Source organism: Macaca nemestrina, chromosome 2, assembly GCF_043159975.1.
Source record: "Macaca nemestrina isolate mMacNem1 chromosome 2, mMacNem.hap1, whole genome shotgun sequence".
NCBI lineage: Eukaryota > Metazoa > Chordata > Mammalia > Primates > Cercopithecidae > Macaca > Macaca nemestrina.
Genome location: NC_092126.1, coordinates 172,327,911 through 172,335,608, shown reverse-complemented (window position 1 = coordinate 172,335,608; position 7,698 = coordinate 172,327,911). Strand labels below are relative to the sequence as shown.

The 7,698-nt window shown below is 39.7% G+C and overlaps 1 long non-coding RNA gene across 2 annotated transcripts in view; it reads left to right on the top strand.

Moving 5' to 3' along the window:
* The first annotated feature begins 740 nt into the window (after positions 1 to 740).
* The window catches only part of LOC139361797 (uncharacterized), a 30,182-nt gene continuing 23,224 nt past the window's right edge, over positions 741 to 7,698 (top strand). For both annotated transcript variants that reach the window (XR_011619438.1, XR_011619439.1), the window contains exon 1: positions 741 to 830. This is a non-coding gene — a long non-coding RNA (uncharacterized lncRNA). The remainder of the gene's footprint in view (positions 831 to 7,698) is intronic.

Sequence of the window (7,698 nt, the reverse complement as noted above, 5' to 3'; positions counted from 1 at the left end):
GGTAAATTTTAAAAAGCTAACCAAGTTGTCACTACAGGGCAGAGAATCCATATAAGGCATTGGAGGTCTGTGAACCTATTGAGATTATATATACCAATTTATGTATACAGTTAACGTGAATTTTTCTAAGAAGGAGGGGCTTATAGTTTTTTAATTAACAAAGTATGCTATAACCTTTCAAACATTAAAAATCTGTCATCTAAAAATCAGAATGTTCATCAAAATAACATTATATAATCGATAAATATATAGTAAAAATCAACTTTCTGCAAAGACACTGTACAAGTTTTGGAGAACGAAACAAGGAGAGTCACTAGGCTTATGTAAAAATATCAGTCTTTGGAGGAAAAAAGTAGGAATCACGTGATTGAAGTAATGGTATTGTTATAGAATCATAGTGCTAAAGGGGCATGGAGAGATTTCTATTTTATTAATACTGATCTTCCACTCACTAATGAGGATCTCTTTGTCTCCATAGGTCTCACCTAGATGATTTGACAATTGTCTCAACATTTCCTCCATGTATAATATTTATACTTATAAACATTGATTCACGAAACCAAGGCATAATAAAATTCAGAGCAGTTCCCTAAATGTATTCAAATCTACCCTTTCTCCTTCTTTGTTTTTCCATTTTCTTTAGAATCTGTTTCTAAGAGGGGAATATTTATTGGCTATCCTGTCACTATGACAACCCTATGAGGCATAGTTTCTAAATTCCCATTTTACCCATGGAGACACCGAGACTCAACAAAGCTAAGTTACTTAACTAAGCCAGGAAAGCTAGAAAGGGTGTTCTGAATTTTGGTTATCAAAGAGGATGGAAGGAGGTGAGTATGCAAGTAAGTGAAGGGATCCAGTCTGAACAGAGGACTTGAAGTGAATTGTGTTACATTTCATGATTCTGCTTACCTGCTCTCTGGATGTGCAAGCCCACCATATCCATGACACACTTATTGGGAATTTCCTGCTTTTAGTATTTTTATTCCAAATACAAATATGTTATTGAACGTAAATGTTATAATTCAACATAATATAACTTTATATAGAATATAATAATGGATCATATTATCATGCTTCCTGGGGTTCATATAGTTGACAAAATAATGACTCTATGCAGCCAAGTGAATCAAAGAGGAAGGGAATTTATTCTGGTGGCATGGTGTAGTTTAGACTAAAACACAATTAGCAAACAAAGATAAAACCAAGCATTTATCCATTAGATATTTTAAATTTTTAACTATTTAGGTCCAATAGTAGATCCCTGGGGCAGACACCCCTAACATCAGATTTACATGAGCTTCTCTATATTACCCAGCCTCCCTTGTAGTTAAATTAGGGCTGCATGCCTAGTACTGGTAAATGTCATGCATTGTTTCTAGATTGAGGCACTTAAGAGCCACAGTACCAACCTCCATCCCTGTTATCTCCTATTCTGGTAACTGTGGAGGCCAAAACTTTCAAATGTCATAGGTATGACGTGCGGAAGGACCAACCAGTCCACATCGAGTTTTCCATGAGTGAGAAGCAAGCATTCAGTGTGTTCAGTGTCTGAGATTTTGCAGGGTCAGTCTACTGTGTAGCTACTCTCAAAGTGTAAAAACTAACAATATCAGTATCCTTTGGAAATTTGTTGGAAATGCAGAATCTATTCTCGATCCCAGAGATATTAACCAGAATCTACATTTTAACAATATTCCCAGATGAATAATGTGCATATTAATTATAGAAGCTCTGTTTTAAACTATATTTGCAATTCTGGTAACTTTAGAATGCTAGTAGTGATGTTCAGAGAATACCAAACCTGATTTGTATGAAAGTTAATAGCTTAGATTTTCAAAAACACAGAGATCTGTGACCTACTGCAGAAGAGTTTCTGGAAGTAAGCCTAGAAATTTCTACTAAAATTTCCTAGTGATTCTGATAATTGGCTACATTTAAATCTTTGTCAGTTCCAACTGGGAATACAGATAGATACACATGATCACCTTAAATTTTGCTATTTTAGAATAGTTATGAATTACATCAATCATCAAAATTTAGTTAACAAATGTTCTGTGAAGAGTTCCTAGTACTTATATACAGAGTCCATGGAATTAATGTTTAGGTCACTTGTTATCTAATTTTGAGGTGCAAAGGGATTTTCAACTATTGTTAGCCTCAGAAACTCTGGAGGAACAGAAAATCTGAACAGGGCGGGGTGCAGAAGGCATTGCCTTGGTTTGCACTGCTTTTTCCAACTAATTGTCTTGCTTCAGTCCTTTCCAGGCTAAGCATATCTTAGAGTTTAAAAGAGCCTGTAGCTGTCTTCATTTAGCAGTTTCCTTATCAGAATGACGCAGTTCCATATCCTTTTGCAGACAGACATCAAAATACTGGCTCTTCCCTTCTTTACTTCTGACTTTCTCCCCTGTGAGTCAAAACCACAGTAAAAAAGGATTGTCACACAGTAAGCTCACCACCAAAGAATGGAGAGTACCTAGCTGCCTTATGAAAAGTCAGTTAGAGTCCCTCTTTTTAAGGTTCTCACTGGGATGGTTTTTATTTTGCATATAATTTGTTTAAAAAATCCTCTCTGTCCCTTTTGAACTGGATCAGCAACTTTCAGAAACCCCTTGGCTGCTGGCCTTTTCTCCCTGAATGCCTGTTAAGCAGGTAACACAATAGGAAAATCTTTAAACATGGTTTTCCAGAGTTGTTTTCTCATAACAACTCCAATTTTAAATTACAAAAAATCTCCTATTTTATTAACATGCTAAGTCTAAGACAATCTTCAGCTGACATAGCTGAATGGGCATTTGCCTGATTCCATGGAGGCTCCTAGCCATGAGTAGAATAAAGTATTTCCAACAAGGACCTAAGTAAGGTCCAACCCCTAATGAAGAAATGCCATTTATTTCAAGGACTTACAAAACAGGCAATGTGGCTGGAAGAGAGGAGGGGGCAGAAGTCACCAGGGATTGTAGGAACTGGGGCATCAAGAGAAGGAGAAGGGGAACAGAAAGGGTGGGATGGAGGAGGTGGCAATAAACAGATCCTGGGGAAGAAAGACAATGAGGGAGGCATATTAAAAGTAAGGCTTTGTTTTTCACAGTTTAAGTGTAAATCTTTTTCAAGAAAACAAACAAAACAAGGTCAGGAGATTGAGACCATCCTGGCTAACACAGTGAAACCCTGTCTCTACTAAAAAATACAAAAAATTAGCCAGGCATTGTGGTGGGTGCCAGTAGTCCCAGCTATTCAGGAGGCTGAGGCAGGAGAATGGTGTGAACCCGGGAGGTGGAGCTTGCAGTGAGCCAAGATCACACCACAAGCCTGGGAGACACCATCACCGCACTCCAGCCTGGGCAACAGAGAGACTCCGTCTCAAAACAAAACAAAAGACAAAACAAAAAAGACAATGCCCGCCCCCCACCCCGCAGCAAAAACTCTATGATTTGTTTTTCAATATCCGTAAGACTAGATATACACAAATCAAACTGAATTGAAGATAAATAAAAATGTATTTCAATTCAAACAACTGGTTAATAATTGGCTCGTATCTGTGTGGTGTTAACAGGTTTATATGTAGATATTCTCCTTAAAAAATCATTTATTCCTCCTACACAGGATAATCAGGCTGGTTGAATGTGTAAAATATTTAATGAAGAGAGTTACGAAGTAATGTTTCTCTCTCTCTCATGGCTTTTGGGTTTTATTACCATTTCGGCTCTGAATCTTCTCTGACCTAGGATCTCCCTAACCTGAGGATGCCTTTTGGCTCTGTTTTTGTCTCTTTCTTTAAACTACTTTCTCTCATTCTTCCTTGCCCTCCAGTCTGTACTTTCCCTTCATGTTATCTGCTTCTCCCTGGAGGCAATATTCCTTGCCTTCTTTGTATTTTAAAGGGCTAATCCAAAGCTGCCACCTAGTGCTTCTGCTTAAGGCCTTAGAAGGGCCAGATAGTTTTGCAAGAGAATATGTATATCTGAACTCCCTCCATGAGCGATATTGAATTCCTGGGAACTCTATATGAACAGCGAGTCCTGTGAGTCATCAAGGGAAGATATCAAACAGTTCTTCCCACTAAGAGGGACACTAGGTTAGAAGCTCCAAAATAGGATTCTTCAGTGCCTGGAAGCTACTGAGAGAAATGAGAGAGACCATGAGGTTGAGATGCCAGAGAGTTTGATTCTGAGAAGGAATCATGACCAGACGTTTGTAAGAAAGGTGGCAAGCTAACCAGGAAATGCAAGGTGGAAATGCATGTCTGACTTGCCTAATGCATTAGCTAAAATGGATCCCAACAGTCTTGGTTTCCAGTTTTCACAAAGAGAAGGAAAGAAGGAAGGAATGGAAGATGGAGAAGAAAAAATAATATGAAAAATCATGACAAAAGTCATCTGCTTAGAAAAGTGTTAGCACAGCAGTCTTTCCAATAATTGAAGTCCGGCTTATAAAGTTAGCCTTTGCCTAAAGCACGGAAACTTAGGTTTTTGGAAGATTCCTATCATTTCTGATAAGAAAGCCTCACTGTGCCCAAACTGTGCAAATAATATCATTTATGTTGAATGTCTGTGTGCCTTCTGAGAGGCTGGAATTTTGATATGTGTTTAGTAGATGGAGTCTAAGTGGCCAGCTTCAGGTAAAAACTTTGGGTGCTGGATCTCTAACGAACTTCCCTGATAGGCAACATTTCATGTGTATTGTCATAATTTGTTGCTAGAGGAATTCAGTGTATCAAGTCTCATTCTACTGGGAGGAGGAGACTCTTGGAAGCTTGAATCTGGTTTTCTCTGGACTTCATGCACCTTTTCCCTTGGCTGATATTTTTGTATCCTTCCTCTGCAATAAAGCATAGCCATGAGTACAACTTTACGCTGAGTCTTATGAGTTCTTGCAGGTCACTTAACCTGGCTGTGATCTTGGGAACACATAACCCATCACTTTCCTATCATTATGTAATAACTTCCATTTTTAAAATTATGGGTTGATTTTATAAACCACACAAGAGAAATTCGTATTCATCTTTTCTGTACCCACTAATTGTGAGTTTTGCTTGGAAAATGAGATCAAAAGAAATACTCTTTTGAAATGTTTGGAAGGTGATGCCAATGAGAAATGCTAATATTTCTTGTATTATACATAACTAATTAAACAACCAAAATGTTGGAAATGAAGTGTTAAGTGAGAAGCAGTTTGGAGCAGAGTGAAAAACTTGAGTGTGAGGTTTGACTTCACCATTTAGTTGCCCTGTAACTTTGCAAAAGTTAACTTTTCTGAGCTTGAATTAAAAAAAAAAAAACAACCCGTAAAAGGGGACATTCATACTCTTTTTTGAATATAGTTCACAAGCTACAGTTTATACTCATTTTGTGAATGTACTTTTGTGAATTAACTTGAGATAACGTATGTAATAGACTTAACACAGCAACTAGCACATTCTAAGTGTTCAGTCAATGGTATAAGTAGATGTTGTTAATCAGCACTACAACAAAAATGGCTCAAAGATACTGTCAAAATCCCTTTTAGGACAGTACAAGAAGCAGGAACCTGCACCAGACTGAGCCTTGAAGGCTCCAGTCACATCTAGAGTAGCCCCAAGAGGTGTCATTTTAAGACCACTGTGTCCTATTCAAGGGTGGGCCAAAATCTCAGAGGTCTGCACTAAGCCATCCTTGTGACCACTCAGCATCTCTCCATGCTGACTTCAGTCTCTTGCAGCTATCTACAGGGAGAAGATGACTGGGATTTTTCCTTAAATTCTTTCCTCTGAATTTTAGTAGTCATCCAAGCAGTATAGAGTAATTGAGTTAGGAAGACACATGGCCCTACCTTTGTTTGATTCACCATCTATGTGGCCTTGGAAAAGTTACTTCTCTGAGTCTTAGTGATATGGTTTGGGTGGGGACACAGCCTTGAATTGTAACTTCCACAATTACCACGTGTCATGGGAGGAACCCAGTAGGAGGTGATTGAATTATGGGGGTGGGTCTTTCCTGCGCTATTCTCATGATAGTGAATCTCACGAGATCTGATGGCTTTAAAAAGAGGAGTTTCCCTGCACAAGCTCTCTTCTCTTGTCTGCCACCATGTGAGATATGCCTTTCACCTTGCACCATGGTTGTGAGGCCTTCTCAGCCACGTGGAACTGTAAGTCCAAAAAACCTCTTTCTTTTGTAAATTTCCTAGTCTCTGGTATGTCTTTATCAGCAGCATGAAAACAGACTAATACAGTAAATTGGTTCCAGTAGAGTGGGACATTGCTGAAAAGATACCCAAAAATGTAGAAGCAACTTTGGAACTAGGTAACAGGCAAAGGTTGGAACAGTTTGAAGGGCTCAAAAGAAGACAGGAAAATGTGAGAAAGTTTGGAACTTCCTAGAGATTTGTTAAAGGGCTTTGACAAAAATGCTGATAGTGATATCAACAGTAAGATCCAGGCTGAGGTAGTCTCAAATGGAGATAAGGAACTTGTTGGGAACTGGAGCAAAGGTGACTCTTGTTATGTTTTAGCAAAGAGACTGGTGGCATTTTGCCCCTACCCTAAAGATTTGTGGGACTTTGAACTCAAGAGAGATGATTTACAGTATCTAGTGGAAGAAATTTCTAAGCAGCAAAGCATTCAAGAGGTGACTTGGGTGCTGTTAAAGACATTCAGTTTTATAAGGAAAGCAGAGCATGAGACTTTGGAAAATTTGCAGTCTGACAATGTAATAGAAAAGAAAACCCCATTTTCTGGGGAGAAATTCAAGATGGCTGCAGAAATTTGCATAAGTAATAAGGAGCTGAATGTCAATCCCCAAGACAATGGGAAAAATGTCTCCAGGGCATGTCAGATATCTTTACAGCAGCCTCTCCCATCACAGGCCCGAGGCCTAGGAGAAAATGGTTTTTTGGGCCTGATCCAGAGTCCCCATGCTGTGTGCAGCCTAGGGACTTTGTATCCTGTATCCCAACTGGTCCAGCCGTGACTGAAAGGGGCCAATGTAGAGCTCAAGCCACAGCTTCAGAGGGTGCAAGCCCCAAGCCTTGGCAGCCTCCATGTGATGTTGAGTCTGTAAGTGCACAGAAGTCAAGAATTGAGGCTTGGGAACCTCTGTCTAGATTTCAGAAGATCTATGAAAACACCTGAATGTCCAGGAAGAAGTTTGCTGCAAGGGTGGGGCACTCATGGAGAACCTCTGCTAGGGAAATGGGAAAGGAAAATGTGGGGTCAGAGCCCCCACACAGAGTCCCTACTGGGGCACCACCTATTAAAGCTGTGAGAAGAGGGCAACCATCCTCCAGACCCCAGAATGGTAGATCCACTGTCAGCCTGCACCATGCACCCAGAAAAGCTGCAGACACTCAACACCAGCCCATACAAGCAGCCGGGAGGAAGGCTGTATCCTGCAAAGCCACAGGGATGGAGATGCCCAAGAACATGGGAACCCACCTACTGCATCAGCATGACCTGGATGTGAGACATAGAGTCAAAGGAGATCATTTTGAAGCTTTAAGATTTGGCTGCTCCACTGGATTTCAGAATTGCATGGGACCTGTAGCCCTTTGTTTTAGCCAATTTCTCCCATTTGGAACAGTGGTATTTACCCAATCTCTGTATCCACATTGTATCTATTAAGTAACTAACTTGTTTTTTATTCTACAGGCTCATAGGCAGAAGGGACCTTCCTTGTCTCAGATGAGACATTGGACTGTGGACTTTTGAGTTAATGC